Below are 9,418 nucleotides of genomic sequence, written 5' to 3' on the forward strand. Positions count from 1 at the left end.
AATCCTGTTATTTTTGGCAATGAGGATGGAACTGGAGGACATTATGTGAAATGAAATAAGCCAGGAACAGCAAGTAATACACCTTGTTTTCTTACTCATACATGGAAGAGAAAAGAAAATCTGTCTCATAGAAATAAAGAGTAGAACAGAGGATACTAGGGTCTGGGAAGGGTAGGGGAAGAGATAGGCAGAGATTTGTGAAAGAATACATTAGAGTTAGATAAGAGGAATAGATTATAATGTTCTTTACCACTGTGGGAAAAATGTATTTAACAATTATATGCAGTTTCAAATAGTTAGAAGAAGGATATTGAGTGTTCCCAACAAAAAGAGAACGTTTCAGATGATGGATATATTAATTATCCTTATCTGACCCCTACACACTGTTTCAAAACATTGCTATGTACCTCATGAATATTTACAATCATTATTTGTCTATTAAAATTATATTAGAAAACACAAAATTCATTGGAAGTAACATAAATGGAGGCTTTGGAAGAGACCTGGAGATAACAGGAGGGTATGGAATACATTACAGGCCTAGCATTCAATGGCAAGAGGAGCTCCCATTGGCTTTTTGTATTTGCAGCACTGAGTAAATCTAACATTTATCAAAGCTTCCCTCTACAGTAGAGACCTGAGGTCTAGGGAAATCTTGCAGATAGTCAGATATGCAGAGGGAATAAGCAGGAGTAGAGGGTTGCTGGCCCACTTAACAATAGCTGGAATGATAATTATGCATGTAGAGAAGCCAACATTGATTTAAATAAGTTGCATCACTGAATGACACCAAAAAAAAAAATCCAAGGGAAATCTTTAAATAAAACTGATAGTGAAAATATTTTGAGTGAAGAAATGTTCCCTGAAGTAAAGTGAGCCATTAAAGCTGTTAAGAACCACAGTAACCACTGGACTGGATTCAGCTTTGTCTGAATTCAGGGTGATTATTACTGGCTCAGCCAGGGGTCAGAAATCAAGATGGATAGGTGGTACCAACCCAGAAAAGTCAGGGACCAGAAAGATTCACAGCTGAATTTTTTCAGATGTACAAAGAAGTGTTGCTACCAATCCTAGTGTAACTATTTCCCAAAAATTGAGGATAAAAGACTTCTCCCTAAGTTATTCTGTGAGATCAGCATTATTCTGATAACAAAACCTAGCAGAGACTTAATCTAAAAAGAAAACTTTAGGCCAATATATCTGATGCAAAAATGCTCAATGAAATACTCACAAACTGAACACAGGAGCACATCAAAAAGCCTAATCTACCAACACTTTGTTCCTGGGATGCAAGGTTGGTTCAATATACGCAAACCAGTAAATGTGATTCATCACATAAACCGAATGAAAAACAAAAACCATGTTAACCATAGACACAGAAAATGTTTTGAATAAACTTTAGCATTCTTTCATATTAAAAACCATCAACTAGGCATGAAGGAACACACCTCAAAATAATAAGGGCCATCTTTGACAAACTCACAGCCAACATTATACTCACTGGGCAAAAGCTGGAAGCATTTTCCCCTGAAAACTGGAACAAGAAAAGGACACCCACTCTAACCACTCCTGCTCATCATTGTCATGGAAGTCCCAGCCAGAGCATGCAGACAAGAGAAAGAAAGAAAAAGCATCAAATCAGGAAGAGAGAGTGTCAAACTATCCCTGCAGATGAAATGATCATATTCCTGAGCCTGCAGTTTGCTGATTAACATTAATTTAGAAAAATAGTCGTCATTGTTCAAATATTTCTTCTTAGCCTTTATCTATTTTTTTCTATTTCCCATTATGTGCATGTTATACCTCTGCAACTGTCCCACAGTTCTTGGGTAAGCTGTTCTGGTTTTATATGTAAGTGTGTGTGTGTGTGTGTGTGTGTGTCTGTGTGTCTCCGTGTGTGTATATTTGTATCTGTGTGTTTACTGTTCTAACAACGTAATTTTTCTTTTTGCTTTTCAGTTTGGGAAATTTCTATTGAGATAGTTTTAAGTTCAGATTTTTGTCCGCAGCTATGCCCTATCTACATATAAGTCCACTGAAAGCATTACTTGATTCTGCTACAAAATTCTTGATATCTACTTTTATTTTCCTTTTTTAGAATTTGCATCATTCTACTTGCACGACACAGCTGTTCCTGCATGCTGTCTGCTTAATTCATTACAGCTCTTAGCATATTAATCATAGTGGTTTTAAATTCTTTGTTTGGTAATTCCAACTTAAATGGCATGGCTGAGTCTCATTTTAATGCCTATTCTGTCATATCACATGATGATACATTTCTTTTAGTATATATCATTATTTTCACAGGCAGAATTTATGTAACAGGTGAAAGAAACAGCTGCAAAGAGGCCTTTAATGATATCATTGTAATTGTGGAAGAAATGTGTTTCATAATCCTCTGGTTATGGCTTAATGTAGCAAGTTTAGGCCTTTGAAAATAAATCCTTACATGAGCGTGAAAAGATAAGCCATAGATTTGGAGAATTTCCTCACAAATCAAATATTTGGAAATGAACTTTTATCACGAATAATAAAAATTATCTTACAATTGAACAATAACAAAACCACACAATTTAATTTTAAAATAGACAAAGACCTGAATAGAAAGAAGCCTCATCTAAAAATAAATACAAAAAGTGATCCACATGATTTTAAGGTATTTGTATGTTTAATATTCAAAAAAATACTACTATCCTGTTACGATGGGTAAAATACACAATATAGACAGTACCAAATTGTGATGAGGAAGTTGAAAAACAGAACGTTCACTCCATGCTGGAGGGAAGGGGATGCTGAAGTGGCACATATACAACTACAGTTAATAATTTATTGTATATTTCAGAATAGCTAGAAGATAAGATTTAGAATGTTCTCAACACAAAGAAATAATCAGTGATTAAGGTGAAGGATATCCCAGGTATCTGGATTTGATCACTGCAAATAATATACTTTTATCAAAATATCATGCATATCCCTTAAAGGTTTTGAACCATTCTGTATCTATATAAATTAAACATTTTTTAAAAACAGTGCAGGGGAATCCAGCTAATTGCTGATTCCCATTAGATGTGATGTTCCGCATAATCTGTAAACTAATCAGAATCTGTGGGTTTGTAAAGGACTTTAGAAATCAACTACACTAATTGTTTCTAAAGATAAGTCTCCCAAGTTTAATTATTTTCCTAGTGGGTGGTGATTTTGAACATAGAAGAAATGTTAACAGTTGTTGCTGGTAAGTTTTCTTCTAGTCTCGGGAGAAAAGGTTTGCAGGGAGGAATCTGGGACAATCTTTTAAGTCTCAACTTCAATGTGATTATCTCAGTAAATATTTTCTGATACCCCTGAGTAGAAGTCTTATATATCTCCTATGAATTAAAAGTAGAATTCTAAGCACCCGGCTGACTGAATGGAACATTCCTCTTCAGCAAGGAGTTCCATGGACACTAGAAAACCTAGTTTAGGCCGTGTTAGAAATAGAAGATCAGAAATGCCTCATTATACACTCCTCCCTTTGGAATTTAAGCAGAAGTAACCAGCATTTTCATTAAAACAGATTTACAGCTCAGAAAACAGATTTCGGGTAGCAGTAAAATACCAAATTCTAACCTGACTCAAGAATAGCATCACATCACAGAGAGCAGGCCTTGAAAGGAATCAGTCATTCACCCTAAAATATATTTCTTTGACATATTTTACAATCGCCCTGCACAGTTAGTTTTTTGCAAGAGAAATTTAAATTCTGTAGATAATCTGCCTCCCTTTCAAGGTGTTTGTGTTATACTGAGGAGATTAGCTGAGAGTTTAGTATCTTTTAAATCTCTTAGGTGAAAATATTTGCTGTCTATTGCCTCTAAGGGTGGTCACAGAAGAGACTTCATCTACATAATAAGAATCTTGTTCTCCAAAACCCATTATCTTAACCCAGACACTTTTTTTGTACTAGTTTCAGGTCTATTGATAAAAATTTAAGTCTTTCAATCAACTGCCAATCAGAAAATCATTTAATTCACCTGTAAGCTGTAATCTCCTTACACTGCCTCACTTCTAGCGGTTTTGTCTTTATGGAACAAGTTAACATATATCTCACGTGTATCAATTGATGTTATTAAATTTAACCTGCAATCAAGTCATTCTGGGCACATGTTCTCAAGATCTTCTGGGGCTGTGTCACAGGGCATGATCCTCACATTTGGCTCAGAATAAATCTCTCTAAATATTTTGCAAACTTGGCTTTTTATTAAGAGTTCTAACAGAACCTACTCTGTGGTCTTTGTTACATCCACAAGTATGATGTTAGTAAACATTAGTTATTAAAATAAGCACATGTTGGCAATTTCTTATGAAGTTACACAGAGACTTTCTATGGGATCAATTGTAAATGTTTCAAAGTATTTCTGCAGTTATTTCAAAATTTGCGTTCCACAGATACTGCTATCAGATTCCTTATGTCAGCTAATTATTTGCTTTATGATTTTTGCATTTTTGTAGATGATCACAATTTGTTTTATGAGTTTTTTTTGTAGATGATCATGCCCTATCTCTTCTGTGTCTTTACTGTACAAAACTATGTGAAACTACTGAGGACTACATCTGAAAGTCCTTACTGCAGTGGGTGCCAGAATTGCTGTGGGTTTCTTCTGCAGCCGCCAGACACTCAGATTCATTCAGTGAAATCTTAATTTTGTTTCCTGCTTGGCTTTGGGCCTTAATCTTGTGCCATCTTGAAAGACTCTGTCTTTCAGGTCCCCCAGGTCATCCCAGAGCCACAAGGACCTGACAACTGTCAATGTGGTGGGAGGGGTTGCACTGAACGGACACTCTCTGTCCTTCTGAGGGAGCCACACTCCAGGCAGACATCACAGTCCCGACTCGGTGTGTCCTTCCAAGTATCCCTGCCCCTCCTGCCGGTGTGATGCTGATCCAGGCATCTTCCTCCCATTCCTGGGTAGAGGGTCTCCTTGTTTGTTCCAAGATCTTCTTCCAGCAGCCACTATGTCTTCCCACTGATGTCTTCAGCTTCCTTTTTTCTGCCCTTCCCAGCAGGATGAGGCTGTTTTTCCAGACGGAAGACAGAGGAGATGGGATATGAGACTGTTATTCCTAAGAGAATGGACAGAGCTTTGGAGCTTTTCTTCCTTCCGTCCCAGTTTCTATGAGTTCCTCCAGTGCCTGTAACACAGAGGTGTTAGTGGTTTTGCCCCTGTATGTTAATTATTTGGTAAAGTCGTGGTGGCAGGGGAGGTGGGTCTGGATGCATTTCAGCCACAGCCGCTGTTCCACTTTCCCACACAGAAACATCTTGGGAGGGAGAGGCTGGAGATTTTTGTGATGTCTCCTCAGTCCTGGCAGAAAAGGTTTCAATAGCAGTAGGAATCCTCAGTTGTATGTCCTCTGATAATTTAAACAATAACTTATTTACTATACTCAACTCTAAACAATCTAAAGAATATGTTTAATTTAATCCTGCATTAGCTTATATGACATTTGCTGGCCTCTACCCCAGATAAGTTCATATTCTCTTCCTGTTTGTTCCTGCAGGTCACTGAGTTTCACAAGACGTAAGGTCCCTTGTTTGTCCTATAACATCAATAATCTGATGTTTTAAAGAAAATGTGCTAATTTCCAGCTCAGTAAGGTTAGTTGTTGTAAAAATAATACAATGTTTTCTGGGATGCTTGCATCTCCAGGCTGAGTGGAAGCTTTATTTGTAACACTCAGAAACTGGAAGTAACAAAAATATTAAGGAGCTTTATAAATAGCAGGGGTGCACTCATTAACTGGAATTCTGTTCCTCATTACAATGAACACATTCTTCATACACAACCAAATTACTGACTCATAGGTAATTATACTGACCGAGAAGCCACACAAATGAAATAGAAACTGTAAGATTTCACTTTAACCAAATCTTGAAAAATAGATCTGAAGTAACAAACATGAGGGATTGACTCAGTACGGTGAGAGAAAAACGACTGGGAGGCAGGAATTGGAGGAACCCAGGGAAACTTTTAAGTGTGATGCATTGTTATCTTGACTGTTATCTTGTTATTTGGGAAGTACAGGTGAGCACATTTTAAATTGCATTTTTTTTCCTTTGGAGACATGATCTTGCTTTGTCACCCAGGCTGGAGCTCAGTGGTGATATATAGCTCTCTGCAGCCTCAGACCCTGGGTCTCCAGCAGTCCTCCTCCTGCTACCGTACGTAGCTGGGACTACTGGTATGTAAGACCATGCTCGGCTTCAGAGCTTATTAAAATGCACACATTAATTAAGCAATACTTATTACACAGCAATAATGCCTCAATAAGACTATTGCAAATAAGTGGATAATTTGTTCAATAAACATTGATGGAAAGATAGATGCTAACATGAGAAAATGCATGACACCCAAGAAAATGAAACTGTAGGAAATGTGCTTTTCTTTACAATTATTAGGTAATCACAACAGTGCATACATATCACACCGTGTTCTCATTACAGAGAAGAGGTTCTGCAAACCTCACTAGCTGCGACCCCTATGTACTGGGCTTGGTTCAGGGAGCAGTCAGGTCCAGTGGTGAGAAGCACAGGCCCAGATACTCAGGCTCACTCTGACCAAATGTGAGGTCTGGGGACACTGTACCACCCATCTGTGCTTTTGTTGGTAATTTTTCATCTGTAACATGGAAATGGCATTGATACCACATACCATGTTTCCTCTACATATGTAAAAATAAAAGATGATTGGTGCTAACTTTAAATATACACAGTTTATGTAGATTGATTGTACCTCAATACCACTGTTTTAAAATAGAAATTACAAAATTGTAAGTTTTATAGGTTTTAATATTTTATCACAGAACAAACTTTCAATAAGTAACCACAATTTCCAAAATGCTATCAATATCAAATATCTCCCCCAGGACACTCTCACATGCTCTGAGCCCCACTCTCTCCTCAGGCCTCTCACCCCAGAGCTTGCTAAATAGTAGGAGACATGCAAATAGAGCCCTCCCTCTGCTGATGAAAACCAGCCCAGCCCTGACCCTGCAGCTCTGGGAGAGGAGGCCCAGACCTGGCATTTTCAGGTGTTTTCATTTGGTGATCAGGACTGAACACACAGGACTCACCATGGAGCCATGGCTGAGCTGGGTTTTCCTTGTTGCTATTTTAAAAGGTAATACATAGAGAAATAGAAAAAGTTGAGTGTGAGTGAATCAGAGTGAGATAAACTGGATATGTGTGGCAGTTTCTGACCAGGGTTTCTTTTTGTTTGCAGGTGTCCAGTGTGAGGTGCAGCTGGTGGAGTCTGGGGGAGGCTTGGTCCAGCCTGGCAGGTCCCTGAGGCTCTCCTGTGCAACCTCTGGATTCACCTTCAGTAACTACTGGATGTTCTGGGTCCGCCAGGCTCCAGGGAAGGGGCTGGAGTGGGTCTCAAGCATTAGTGGTAGCAGTAGTAGCACATACTACCCAGACTCTGTCAAGGGCCGATTCACCATCTCCAGAGACAACGCCAAGAACATGCTGTATCTGCAAATGAACAGCCTGAGAGCCGAGGACACGGCTGTCTATTACTGTGCGAGAGACACAGTGAGGGGAAGTCAGTGTGAGCCCAGACACAAACCTCCCTGCAGAAACGTTCAGGCGAAATCAGTGGCAGGGGGTGCTCAGGACGCACTGATCAGAGTCAACCCAGAGGCCGGTGCTATAGAGGCTGATTTCCTGTCAGGATGTGGGACCTCGTCTTCTCCTCACGGTTTCTCCAGCGAACCTCTCTAAGTTTAGAATTCTGTGCTTCCTAATGTCATCTCTACATATTTTTAAAAATATCATTTTAATATGAGGACCTATTCTCACATGCACAAAATGCAGATTGATGTTTACAGAGATGAAAAGGCCTCAACCATGGCCACCAAGATCAGAGTCCTGAGGAAAGTGAGCGGTGCCTGGTGAGTCTTCTCTGATCAGACCCAGGACAGAAACCTCAGGGAGATTCCAGGACTAGAACAGTCTTTGGGATTCTGATCACAGCCAATAGAGAGGCTGGGCCAGGATCAGTGTCATGTAGAAGCTCACAGGTTTCTCGTCTGACCCTTCTCCTGACACTAAAGCCAATCAGTATCAGCACTGACCTGGTGCTCCTTTTGTTCCCAATCCATGTTCTTTTTTTGGAGTGTTTGTTCTCCCTTTTTATTTGCTTTTCCTGCTTCCTGAAAAAGAAACAGATGACCTCTGTAGTCTACCTTCCAGGGTTCAAGGCATTTTCTTGGAGCTCAGGTGGGGCTCAGCCTGTGGCTCCTGCAGCCACGTAGGAGAGGCTGATGGGACTTCCTTCCCTCCCCATTTTTTCAGGACCCTCCACTGTGTTGTGTATAGACTCATGTGGGAATGCAATTGGCCATTAACAGTGAAGGGGATAAACTTATTTTATCAAATGGGATGTGGATGTAGAATTAACCCTGTTCAAGCCGTCAGAGTCATCTGCTTCAGAAGTAGTGTTAGAAAGAGCTTGGGAAATTTATTAGAATCAAGATGGAGCCACTTGTGTTAAAATCCTAATGAATGAATCTGGGGAAGGCCATGAAGGAGGGTTCTAACACACACGTTCCTAATAACAAGAACTATCATAGACTCTGCACCGCCACAACCTTGCAAAAAAGCCATCACAACCTTAAAAGAATTATGTCTCCAAGTATATCTGCCCAGCAACTGCTTGTTCAACCTCACACCGATGTTACCTCTGTTACTGATCCTTCTAGTCCAGGATAATTGTCTCAAAACAGCTGATGTAACTCTCCTTATTTTTCCTTCATTCTTTATCTTCCTTTACCAACCTGAATGTACCCATACATATTTCAAATGCAATACACATCCTAGAATAAATATTATTACATTTTATAATCTCTTTGTTATTCAGGGTTGACAAACTACAGGGGGACATGCCACATTTCTGTGAGGCGTAGAGGATGACAGATTTTGGAGATGTCTAGGAATATCCAATGTCCAGAAGATAATCTATCAAGAAGTGCAGGCTGAAAGTCCCAGAGAGAGGTGAAGCTGCTGAATTACCATGGCATTTAATTGTATCCAGTTCTGCTCTGATGGAATCTAGCCCACTCATTTTATCATTGACAATCTACCTAACCTAGAGTCAACTGATGACAGTTTTAATAACATATATTAAGTAAATTCAGACCCATATATATATATCTGTTTATATTTGAGACGGAGTCTCACTCTGTCGCCCAGGTTAGAGTTCAATTGCACGATCTCAGCTCATTGCAACCTCCACCTCCGGTGTTCAAGCAATTCTCCTGTCTCAGCCTCCAGAGTTAGAACCATATATATACACACACACACACACACGTGTGTAGAAATATATATACGTGTGTGTGTGTGTGTGTGTATATATATATATATATTTGAGACGGAGTCTCA

At 39.3% G+C, this 9,418-nt stretch overlaps 1 pseudogene across 1 annotated transcript; it reads left to right on the forward strand.

Annotated features, from left to right (window-relative positions):
- Positions 1 to 7,036: 7,036 nt before the first annotated feature.
- LOC105537335 lies at positions 7,037 to 7,698 on the forward strand (annotated as a pseudogene). The gene is made up of 2 exons (XR_001005697.1): positions 7,037 to 7,157; positions 7,260 to 7,698. The product of XR_001005697.1 is annotated as an Ig heavy chain V-III region VH26-like (transcript).
- The last annotated feature ends 1,720 nt before the right edge of the window (positions 7,699 to 9,418 follow it).

Source organism: Mandrillus leucophaeus, unplaced genomic scaffold (genome assembly GCF_000951045.1).
Source record: "Mandrillus leucophaeus isolate KB7577 unplaced genomic scaffold, Mleu.le_1.0 Scaffold1022, whole genome shotgun sequence".
NCBI lineage: Eukaryota > Metazoa > Chordata > Mammalia > Primates > Cercopithecidae > Mandrillus > Mandrillus leucophaeus.